Genomic DNA, 13182 nt, shown 5'->3' on the forward strand with positions numbered 1-13182 from the left:
CTTGATTACAAAATATTTCATAGTTTGAAAGGATAATAAAATGTCATGGAAGATCAATATGGACCCATTAGTTTGAGGGAAGCTACATGATTCAGGTAATTAGTAAAGGGACACAGACTTTCAGCACCAGGTGGGTAGTGACTGAAGACCAGTTACGATCATAGAATCATAGAATATCAGGGTTGGAAGGGACCCCAGAAGGTCATCTAGTCCAACCCCCTGCTCGAAGCAGGACCAATTCCCAGTTAAATCATCCCAGCCAGGGCTTTGTCAAGCCTGACCTTAAAAACCTCTAAGGAAGGAGATTCTACCACCTCCCTAGGTAACGCATTCCAGTGTTTCACCACCCTCTTAGTGAAAAAGTTTTTCCTAATATCCAATCTAAACCTCCCCCACTGCAACTTGAGACCATTACTCCTCGTTCTGTCATCTGCTACCATTGAGAACAGTCTAGAGCCATCCTCTTTGGAACCCCCTTTCAGGTAGCTGAAAGCAGCTATCAAATCCCCCCTCATTCTTCTCTTCTGCAGGCTAAACAATCCCAGCTCCCTCAGCCTCTCCTCATAACTCATGTGTTCCAGTCCCCTAATCATTTTTGTTGCCCTTCGCTGGACTCTCTCCAATTTATCCACATCCTTCTTGAAGTGTGGGGCCCAAAACTGGACACAGTACTCCAGATGAGGCCTCACCAATGTCGAATAGAGGGGAACGATCCAATAATAGCTAGATGTCTATATGAAATAAATTGACAGATTAGGTTCACTTCCTTGTGGACTTGTCTGCACCACAAAAAACACCATCGCAGTTCGACATTATTGATTTCTTTGTTGGCCCTCTCTCAAGGACACTGACAGCCTCCAGGGTCATCTGATACCCTAGTGCTCCTCTTCCACAACCCCAAAATTTTCCTTAGATTTGACGCTGTTACTGTAGCTACAGCCTCAGTAAAAGCAGGTTGGAGAAGTGGAAATCTTCCCTCAGTTTCACATAACCAATGTATTCTTGGGGTTGGTTTTTTTTTGTTGGTTTGTTTTTTTAACGTCTCCTTCCTCTGAAGCATCACAGATAGAAACAGCTGGTAATGGAACACTGGACAGTGCATTCTAAAGCTCTGAGGTGGCACCAAGCATTCTCTCTCTGGTGCTTAGCTGACTGGTTCTTGCTCACATGCCCAGGGTCTAAATCACCGTATGTGGTATTGTGAAGGAATTTCCCACAGGTCAGATTGGCAGAGACACCTTGGGATTTTTTTTCCCCGCACCTTCCTCTGCATCACAGCATGCAGGTGACTTGCTAGTATTATCTGGGTCTCTCTAATTAATGCCCTGGCATTGATGCACCTTGATCCTGCCTACTCTCTGCCCACAGCACGTTACAGTTTAACCTCCTATGGGCTGTAATTTTGGTTGTTGGGTTTAGTTGCGGGAACTGGGTGGCACTGGTGGCCAGTGATATAAAGGAGGTCAAACTAGATTACCTCCATTTTGGCCTTAAACTCTACGACTAGGAGAGTAACCGGTGGGAGTTGGCCCACCACCAGCAGAAGAGAAAGCAGCAGCAGAATTGTTATTTTGCGGAGTCCTTATTCCCACCCCTTGTTGACAATCAGGAAGTGAGTGCCAGTTCATTAAAAGAGAAATCTGATCTCAAAACATGAGAGAATTAAAAAGAAAAAAGGGTATGTTCAAGGGACTTTGAATTTTGAAAGCTGTTTTGGGGCTGAGAGCAATACTTTATTTCTTCTTGGTATAATTAAGTATGTAAAGCTAGATGTATATTTTTAAGATCTGGATACGTTCAGCTGGCAATTACTTGGTTTTCTCCTTCCCAGACTACATACAGGACCATTTGGAACAATAGTTAGCTTGACAAAAGAAGCACCTCTGCTCACCATGACCCATGTCCGAAATACCAAAATTCAAATTCAAAATCCCTCAATTTTCAGTTTTGGGAAGGATTAAATTGCACGTCATCAGAACATAAGAACGGCCATACTGTGTCAGACCAATGGTCCATCTAGCCCAGTATCCTGTCTTTGGACAGTGGTCAATGCCAGGTGCTTCAGAAGGAATGAACAGAACAGGCAGTCATCAAGTGATACATCAGCTGTTGTCAACTCCCAGCTTTTAGCAGTCATAGGTTAGGGATGCCCAGACCATGAGGTTGCAACCCTAAGCATTAACGGACCTGTCATCCATGAATTTACCCAATTCTTTTTTGCACCCCGTTGTACTTTTGGCCTTCACAACATCCCCAGGCAATGAGTTCCACAGGTTGACAGTGTTGTGTGAAGTAGTACTTCCTTACGTTTGTTTTAAACCTGCTGCCTAGTGGGTGTGAAATTATGTGAACGAATAAATAACATCTCCTCCAAATATTCATAATTTTATAGACCTCTGTCATGTCCTCCATCATGGTGTGGGCATCCCATACATTTATATAGTGGCATTATGATATTTTCTGGCTTATCTGTCCCTTTCCTAATGGTTCCCAACATGGTTAGCTTTTTGACCACCACTGCACATTGAGCAGATTTTTTCAGAGAACCATTCACAATGATTCCACAATCTCTTTCTTGAGTGGTAACAGCTACTTTAGATCCATCATTTTGTATGTATAGTTGGGATTGTTTTCTCCAATGTGCATTACTCTGCATTTATCAACACTGAATTTCATCATCCAGTCACCCAGTTTTCAGAGATCCCTTCATAACTCTTTGCAGTCTACTTTGGACTTAACTCTCTTGAGTAATTTTATATAGTCTGTAAATTTTGCCATCTCACTGTTTACCCTTTTGTCCAGATCATTTATAAATATATTGAACAGCACTGGTCCCAGTACAGATCCCTGGGGGACACCACTATCTACCATTCTGGAAACTGACCATTTATTCGTATCCTTTTTTTTAATCTTTTAAACCAGTTACTGATCCATGAGAGGACCTTCCCTCTTCTCCCATGACAGCTTACTTTGCTTAAGAATCTTTGGTGAGGTACAGTGTCTAATGCTTTCTGAAAGTCCACATCCTTTAATTTAAAAAAGAAAACAAGATTAACCCACATTACAAATAAATAAATTGCTCTTCTCTCAAAAAGTACAATGCAGTCAGTTTTGTGAGGAACAGCAAATTGTAACATGCTGCCATTTATTTCAAATGCTCAAATACATTGCCATTGATGGGACACCAAATGAAAAATAGCTTAATGATCTTTTCCTGAATCCAACCTCAGTGGTTTTATTTAAACATAAAGTAGAATACCCTTCTGACAAAGTTACAGTCAGTAGCTCTTGGACACTTCAAAGATGACATCTACAAGTTGCCAAAGTAATCCACAAGGACGCATTTATGTTCCCTTTTGGGCTAGTTTCCAAGAGGAGATGACTGTTTTGAATCTTTCAAAGTAAGGTAGTTGGAGGTGTGATGCAACCAAAATAGATTACCTTTTGAGTTCTGCAGCTGATGATGGAATCTCTAGAGAATGAAAAATGGGAGTCCCTAAACTCTCTCAAGCCCCGGTAAGGAGTGAAACTTTCACTGTGAAGAAAGAAAAGGAGTACTTGTGGCACCTTAGAGACTAACTAGAGAGAGCATGCTTTGTGTGTATAAAAAGGTCTTCTACACTTTCCACAGTATGCATCCGATGAAGTGAGCTGTAGCTCACGAAAGCTTATGCTCAAATAAATTGGTTAGTCTCTAAGATGCCACAAGTACTCCTTTTCTTTTTGCGAATACAGACTAACACAGCTGTTACTCTGAAACTGTGAAGAAAGTCTGAGAATCTGGGTAATAGTTAAAAGGGCTGGATTACATGAGACATCTATGTCTAAGCATGAAGTGTTTGTCTTCTGCTATTACTGCATTTAGAGTCGATTTAGGGTAGTATTTGTGGCTCTGTTTATGCTATTATGTTTAAATCAATATATTGCTACTGTGCTCTTTATATATTAGTGTTCCAGCACAGAAGGGGAAAACTAATAATGGAACTAAAGCACCATGGGAGTGGTGAAGCAATTTATAAACTGTATACATCTCATCAAAAGGAGGGCTAACCGTGTTAGAGGAGTAAACGGATGGAACCAGCATGAGAACAACACACACAAAACTTAACTGCCACTAACTTTCCTGAAGGTATCCTCATAAAACAGAATGATTAGCCCCTTTAAGAAAAAGCCACTGCCATTAAGTATCACTGGATTTAAAAGTTAACATATTACTGGTTCCCTGGAAGATATTTAGATTACATCCAATCAAATTTTTTTTTTACACTCCTATCATTCAAAAAAAAAGCTGAATGGGTCATTCAGGAAACTGAGGTTTTATTTTATTTTTTAAAGAAAAGGGTAGAAGTCCTTGCATCTCTTTACATGAGAAATGTTGGGAGTGCTACAGCCATAACACCCAAAATACATGAAGAGTGCCTCATGACAGAAAATAACTACCCATGGTTGAGAAATGATACACACAGACAGGAAGATGGCTGCTACAATAAGATTTTAAAGGCTGGAGAGAATATAATATGGAGATCCTTAGGGCTCCAAGATGGATACAAGCCTGCCACCACCTTCCCTCCCACAGAAAAAATAAAACATGGTCTTTGGGGGGAAAAAAGTGCCAATTCGGCAGTTATACAACACCATACAAAACTGGTCAATTCTGGGAAAAAGTCCAGATCTATGGGAAGAGAGTACGTCTGTGTCTTTTGGCAATAAATGCAGATTTCAGAGTCAACTCTCAGGGAGCAGCAGCTCTTGAAAAATGCAGCAGCTGCAGCCATGTATGGAGCTTTCCTTTTAAAAAGGAATTTCACAGTAAGACTATTACATGTATTAACACCTAGACCCTCCCATACCCACCTTTTTCCGGCAAGCTAAGTGCAAAAGGTTGTATATTTTTTCCAACAGTCTACTTTCTGCTCTTGCTAGAAAATTATCTCCAGTGTTATACACAATAGCTTCCAACCATAGCTGTTTGAGGGCAACATTAAATGAGTTTAAATATTTCATTTCGTAACAAGGCAGAATGATGAGTTATGTAAAAAAACTCAATGGGCCATCTAAACTCTGTTTGACTCCATTGACATCACTTTGAATGTACGGTGTTAAATTATATACATCTTTATAAATATAGCTTTGTTTCACAGTGCACTTGATTGATTATTGTTACATCAGTTGAAAGTTACAAATTATTCTAAAAAGCTTCTTTTAGTAAAGAAAATAGCAACACACAATTGTGCTTCTGTCCTTTAAACTTTTAGGGTAAGGAAAAATAGATTTCTGATTACATGGAGTATCGCTAAACTCTGATATTTCATGCCAGATACTCACTCACTGAGTAGCTTTTCTGTTCTAGCCTCAGTTCAGCATCTGTCTTGCCTAGAATCTGCTCTAAAATTCAATGCAACTGTAGAAGATTCCTGTTTCTAGATATTTTAACAATGCTCCATCCTAGTTTTCAAAAGATTTAATTCCTTCCTCTTTATAAAATAATTGTCAATTGTGCCAATTGCTGAAACTGAATATCATGGTTAGGGACACTGCTACGGGACGAAGTGAGATGCATACCTGGGCAATTTTTATGGGCAAAGGGCTGAAGGGGCCCAGATCTGGCAGCGCCTCCATCAGAGGCTTTGTTCTGATCCCACTTCCTCTAGATGCTGCTGAGTTGTTACACAGAAGCCACCAGCCAGAACTACAGCTGGCTTCATTGCTGCTTTCAGGGAAGCGGATTTCTCCCTGTACAGTTACATATCCTCTTCCAGTCTTTGCTAGGCCATCCTCCCCTCCAATGCCCACAGAAGCACCTCTATTTGGGCCTCTGGTTCTCCTCTTTATCTATCCAACAGAACAGCTCCTTTTTAGAGACATGTAATAGTTTGCAATATTTTTGTCATCTTTGTATAATTACACGTTTTTCATTGTTGTGACACTTGTCCACTTAAATAAAATTCAGTCAGACTTGTGCTCCTAATTCCTTTAGATGCCACTGAAAATCCCACATATAGGCTATTTTAAAAAAAGAATTAATTGTATTTAAGGAATGCATTGTTATATTTTATTCCGCAGACTTTTGCTATATATTTTCTTTTCAACATGTTGCAGTCTTCCTCTGGAGGAAATTAACTGTTAAATTAACTTAGCTCCAAAATTAAGTGGCCTGTATGGGAGAGCAACTTTTGACTGCTACTCTCTGTTCCAGTATATTGTGTAAGAATGATTTACTGTGCTGCATGTGAACAGGTACCTGAAGCCTATTGCAAGGATGAAGAGCTGAGGTTGCAAGTGAAACCTCAACATTGTCACTTCCTGACTGTTTAGTGCTGAACTTTGCAACCTTGCTATTCTCTATATGTACTTTTTTTTTAAAAATAGAATTTCCTAGGATACTTTAGAAAACCCAAATACAAGAAAACGTCCCATCTATAAAATTAAAAAAAATACAACCTTAAATTGAATCATCATATTTAATTAAAGAGGAGGCAACAGTATAATGAAGCTGTGGAACTATTTAAACAAAAAACACCTGTGCTATGCACACTGAGGTCCACAAGGGGGATCTCTTCACTTGTATCCCATAGGAAGTTCACACGAGAACCCCTCTTCCACAAGCCTTATGAGCAGTGCATCTTATACTTTGTAAGATGTGAATAGGTGGCAGAACTTTTTATAAAGCCTTATCTCATTCACTACACATTTACCGTATTTTACACTACACAGGTAATTTGTTATTCATGCCTAAATTATATTTTTCCCTTTGCCTCATGTTTTTAAATCCTAAAAATACACACCAATAGTACTAAGTGAACAGAATGATTTTTCAAAGGCTCACAGCTAAATCCAAAAAAATAATGTTCCCTAGAACACTCAAAAGTTCTTTTCAATAAGAACTATTTCTATGCTACATTTTAGCTTTCTCACCAAGCAATTTTGATAGAGGGTTTTTTTAGTTACAAAAGATACTTGTTTATTTTTAAACAATGGGGCAAGACTTTTTACTAAAAAAGATCAACCAGTTTTGCTAAAACATGCCAAAAATAAATAAATTAGATCATCATGGGACCAATCTAGAAAATTACAAGTCTGGAACAGTTAATAAATTTTAAGTGACTAAAAACAAGGATTAGAATGTGTCATATGCTCTATTTTCTATTTAATAAACTGTACAGAACGTAATTTACTAGGTTTCTCTTGCTTTAGCTATACCTTCTTTCCCATATCTAACCAAGGTTTATATTTTCCTTCTTTGTTTTCTGTATCTTTCTTTTTTCCCCTCCACCCCATAGAGTATATGCCCTTTTCTAGGTGTACATTACATGTTTTACCTCCTCTTCTATGTTTTCAGTCTTTCCCAGTTCTTCCCCCAGAACAAAACACTCATACCTCTCCTTCGCTTCTCTTTTCTAACAAATTCCGCCTCTCACCACTCTCCCACATATATTTTCATACTCAAATCACCTAACTCCTACCCATCTCACTTCCCTCATTCATAAGCCAGAAAGGTCTTCCAAAGACAGAGGATTCTACCAGAAGACTAAACATAAGCATTTGCCCTCAATCTTTCCTTCAGTTATTAATTTTGATGCAGCCTGAAAAGAGCTACCAGCAACAGGCAAGGCTTTGGAAGCTGTCTGCAAACTAAGGCAAACAAATTTCAGCAATTTTCATTCAGTTCAAATTATAACCATAGAGACTAGAAATCTTGCCCCTCTTGAAATCAATGAGCTGATCAGGAATAATTTGACCAAAAAAAATTTTTTTTTGAGACAATGCTAATTTGTCAAAACCAAATTTGTTCATGTGAAAGGGCTGTTTTGTTTTTTTGTTTTGTTTTTTTTGACAAATCTCATTTCAAAAACTTTAGGGGAAAAAAGTTTTGAAATTGTGGAAAGGTCCCATCTCAACTTTGTTTTTTAAATCAGATTTTTGGTTCAAAACAATTGTTTCAAAATTTAAGCTTGTAAAAGAACAGTCAAAATCAAAGAGAAATGTTTAAAATTATCAAAACATTTTGACTGACTCAAATAAATTGTTTTGGGATTGTCCGTTTGTAAAAGTTTGAGATTTTGAATTCTGTCCCGAATGGGAACAGTTTTTTAAAATCTTGAAAATTTTTGTAGGTTTCTGTGATGAGGTTCACCCCACGCTTGCCCTGAAGGGGCTAATGTAGATTGAGAAGAGTGCTAAATAACCCAGCAGGCCACAGCTAAGGGAAATCAGGTGGCTAAGCAATCTCAACTCAGTGAGGGAACCCAGCTGAGGAGGAACAAGCTGGGCCAGATTTACGAAGCTAGGAAATTGGCAGCATCGGAGTCTGCTGAGAAACAGGCTGCAGTCACTCCCTGTGAGAAGGGAGGAGTGTTTGGAGGCTGCAGAGGCAGGTAGCCTACACTTACTCCCTAGGAGGAGTGAGTTGGGAAAGCTGGCAAACCCAGAGAGGGGGAGTGCCAGATGGTAAGGAAAGGGCACGGGGAAAGGCACCAAGACCTTGAAGGGAATGGACCTTGGCTGCTGACTAGAAGGTCCCTGAGCCAGAACCCAGAGTTGAGGGCGGGCCCGGGCTCCCCTACTACCTGCTGAGGGAGTAGCACCATGAGAGAGTGAAAGGGAAAACTGCCTAAGACTGCTGAGCAAAAACTTTGGAAGACTACCCCAGAAGGCGAAAATATATAGAGAGACCTGGCCAGATGGCCAAGTGACAAAGAGGCTGTAGCTCATGGAGTGAGAGAGGGGCTGCAGCATGGGAGAGAGAGATGGTTTGCAACCACAGGAAGGGGCGTCAACTTCATGAGCTATTCCTCGGAGTGACCAGGAGGTGGTGCCATCCTAGAAGTGAGCTGAGCACCCTGTCACAGATGGGAAAAACTGTTTCCTGTTCACTCCTAGTCAATGAAAGTTTTGTCATGGACTACACGAAGGCCAGACTTTCACCCTTAATTCCCTTTTTAAATAAGGAAAGCAAAACATGCCACAGAAACTGAACACTTGCTTTGGAAATCTTCTTAATTGCTACTGGTGAATGGATTATTCAAAGTCCTGTTTTCAGGAAATAAATTTAATGAAAAAAATATCTACATTCACACACTACTATGGACATTTCTGAAGACTTAAAACAATGTTTATAAAATAGTATTCAAACAACAGAAGAACAATGATACATTATTCAAATACTTATCCCAGTAACCGTCATCTGCACACTGATGAGACTACCAAGCACCCTAATGTTTACCACAACCAACATTATTTTCAGAATATAATTAATCCATTCTTTCTTTTTACAGCTAGACAATGAACCTTTTATCAGCTTACCACCAACCACCATTAATTCTGAAGTTTCCTACAAAATAGACCTGTGTTTAATTACAAAAGTTTACAAGAGCTTCTGATGCAAGAAAACACTGCCACCTGAAGATCTGCATCATGGAATTTGTTGATTAACTACCTCAGAGCAAAAAAAGTCAACTCAAACCCTTTGTGCGCACTAAAGAAAAATTTAGAGAAATTCTGAGGTTGAACTTTACTTTTTATTTTAACCATAAAGGCTTATTTGTCACAACTTAAAGAAATAGGTTACTTATCATCAAATACAATTCTTAGAAGTTGGAAAGGCGATGCAGATTCTCAACTCAAAAAACCATTCAGAGATTGTCTCCCCATAGACAAAATGAAAGGAAGTTCCATTTTGTTCTGTTATTCTGAAGAAGACTATGCTCTAATCCCCAGAGTGCATTGCTCTGCGAAATGGGGAGGAAGGTCCTTCACTGAACCTGGGAGCTGGGACAAAAGAACATCTCTAAGAAACACAAAAAAAGTATCTAAATCGCTGATGTTATAGGAACCTAATTCAAAGAAGGCTGAAGTTACATCAACTAAACTTCCTGAAATTAATAACTAATCATTTTATTACTAACCTTCATTCAAGAGATTGTTTTCCCGCCACACACAGACATGTATATTAAAAATTTAAAAAAAAAAAAATTGTGAAGTACAAAAAGACCAACCCATTTCTGGCATAGCACAAACATTTTTTAGTATCTGCACAGAAATTCTTTCAACAAAGCTATAACATTATGTCCCACTGAAGTTTTCATTCAGATAAATTAAGGTCATAGTGGAAATATTTACCACAATCTGACGTTTCTGATTGGTTAGCAAACTCCTCCTACTAGCAGTTTCTTTCAGTAGCCCAGCCTGGTGCTCAGCGATAGCACAAGCAGCTCAGCCTTGGAGCACTTGGAGAAATGGAAAAGGAAGCTTCTCTAGTAAGACCTCTGGTAAATGATGTCCAGTACTGACAGTCCTGGAGATCCAAGCCCTCTTTTATCGACCAAACAGAGGTAACATTGCCAATGGAAGGATAGAACAATCAGACCATAAACATGCTTCAACCCTGACGTGGAAGGAACTGACTTTAGGGGGCAAGAGGATATTTTAGACTCCATGGCCTAAGCAATTCTTGGCATCTCTGCTGAGCCTGCCAACATCCAATGGTATAGGTTCAAACTCTGTCATGATGACTGCCTGGGAGATCTACAAAGGTAATGCTGCACACCTTAAGTGTCAGGGTGAGGAGAACAAGAAAAAGACAGACAGGGACCTAACATCTGAGCTGTGTTGATGGATTTGAAAAAAGCCTCGCTCTGCTCTCCTATCCTGACAGGACGGCTGGCCCAAGAGGTTTAGGAGATCACCGTAAAGACCTAGGGAATAACAGAGATTCTCAGATAGTCACACTGGGCTTCCAGAGAGAACTAAACAAAAGTTCACATAATCCTTAACACTTGATAAAAAAAAAATTCAAACTCAGAACACTAAATGGGCTGAGTTTGTGTGTCACACAAAGAAATCCGTCCAAGAATCAAGGTAACTTCCTACGTTTTATAATCTATATTACACTTGTTGCCAGTCATGACCCTAGGCACCCTGTATTCACATCTTACACACTGCTGCAATAATATCTGTACAAAATATGGTTTGGGAGGTATATGAAAGCTAACACGCTGGTTATTAATATTGTAAAGTGCATGTGTTAATGTTATATGAGAAATTACAAATTCTCTCTGTATGATGTTATTATAGCATGTTTAAGACAAGACAGCCAAAGAAAAGTGGGTTTACCTCTATTTACATATTAACAGTAAACCAAGCTATCAAGCTAAACCAGTGAGGGTTATCCTGCTCCTGAACCTGAGACACAGAGATTTAAAGGTGGCTCCTGCACCCCAGAAACACACAGGAGACAATCCCCAGGAGACCTTTCTGATCTGTAAGACAAAGGCAATCCCTTTGGGAATATAAGAAACAGAGACTTCAAGTTTATCCTTCACTTTAAGGAAATCAAATTGATTGGTTGCTTTATCTCCTTGATGGGTCCCAGCCACTAAAAAACTGGAAAGAAAACTTGGGTAAAAGAAATTATCTTGAACAAAGACGGTCTTGCTAGGCTAAGTTTTATACTTTCGGATGCATATTTTTCACTTTTACTTGCTTGTAACCATCCTTTCTCTCTCACTTGGTACCATTTCTTAGTCCTTGCTCTTTTGTTAATAAACTTGTTTTATTTCTACTATAAACCAATTCAGTTCTGAGTTAGAAGGGAAGGTCATATTTACCCCAGTTAAATTAATAAGCCGAGATGTACCGACTCTTTAACAGAGCAGCAAACTTAATATCTTCTGCGAATGTACAGTGGTAGAGGATGTGCATTGCAGAGAAATGTCTGAGGCGCTCACGGATTGGAGTTCTCAGATTGTTACCTGCTAGGCAAGATTTGTGCCAGGAAAGCATTGAGAAGTATGCTGGTGAGGAAGACAGACTGGTGTGGCCAGGAGCTGACACATGATCTAATCACCAGCAACTCTCACTCTTACTGAGGCAGGGAGGTAATAGTAGCTCACAGCTGTGGGCATCCCCAGCAGCATGTTACACAAGTCTCTGTTAATCACAAATATTTTTGATAATTGTATAAAAAAAGTTAACTGATAAATTGTTACAGAATACAGTGATCAGGGACATGGTTAGAAATGAAGCCTCAAGTAACTAAGAAAAATGGACACTAGCAGAACACTTAAATCTGGGAGATTAAACACTTATTTAAATATTTTTTTTAATTTAAAAGAAAACTCAAATAGCAACAATGAAGTCAAATTTCATTACAATAGTGCAGGGTGTGTTACAACAAAGGGTTTTAAAATTGAAACATCATCTTTAACTAGTGCAAGATTTATATTATGCTATGAAGTATCCTCTGGTTTGAAACTTAGCATTCAACATTTCAGTTTAATGAAATCTTAATGTAACTTTATATTTGACAAATTTTGGAAAGATTTCATTTGTCCATTCTTGCACTAGCAAATGTAAAATGAAATTAAATGGACAACATGAGTTATGGATAGTGTTTAAGTTACCTAAAACATTTTTTTTTTAAAAAAGTAAGTTGAATTCTGTAGGATGTGTCTGTGGTGTGAACCATCCATTCTTGTTATTTTGAGTGTCTCAGCTTGGCATCTGTTCACAGATGTCCAGTTTTTGCCCTATGTTGAGTTTAACTTAACAGCTGAACTCTTCATTGCACCTCTCCCCCATTTCCAACTTCTCTCTATTACTATGGACACCGCCACCATTCTCCGAGTCATCCAGGACATAACCTGGGCATCATATGCTCATTTAGGCCATTTTTAAATCTTGCCACTATTCCCACATAATCCCGAAAATCCATCTTTTTCTCTCAGTCCACAAAGCCAAAACTCCCATCCATATCCATCATCTAATGTCTTCACTATTGAAGTCTCCTCTTTCCTGGCCTTGACTACGGTAGTCTTACTCCCCCCTCAAGTCTATTCAAAACACTGCTCCTAAAATGATCTTCTTGACTCGTTGCTCTGACCACATGAAGCACCCTTCAAATTTAGATTTCCTTATGGTGTGATGCCTACAAAAGCCCTGCTCCTGTCAATAGCTAAGTCTTTTTTGACCTTTTGCCTTTTCCTAATCCCTAGTTAACACAAACTCCAATACACATAGTTTACAAGGCTGTGCCAATTCTTCACCAGGCTCATTCACATGTGTTTTACCCCCAGCTCTTGGGTGTTCAGACTGTAAGCCCTCTGGGACAGGGATCAACGCCTCTGTTTAACAGTCCCCAGCACAGTGGGCCCTCAATCTCCATTTTGATCCATCATAAAAATA

At 39.2% G+C, this 13182-nt stretch overlaps 1 protein-coding gene across 5 annotated transcripts in view; it reads right to left on the bottom strand.

Moving 5' to 3' along the window:
* The window catches only part of ARHGAP21 (Rho GTPase activating protein 21), a 200374-nt gene that overhangs the window by 59470 nt on the left and 127722 nt on the right, over positions 1-13182 (bottom strand). The gene's annotated exons all lie outside the window — the stretch shown is intronic.

Source organism: Lepidochelys kempii, chromosome 2 (genome assembly GCF_965140285.1).
Source record: "Lepidochelys kempii isolate rLepKem1 chromosome 2, rLepKem1.hap1, whole genome shotgun sequence".
In the NCBI taxonomy this organism is placed as follows: domain Eukaryota; kingdom Metazoa; phylum Chordata; order Testudines; family Cheloniidae; genus Lepidochelys; species Lepidochelys kempii.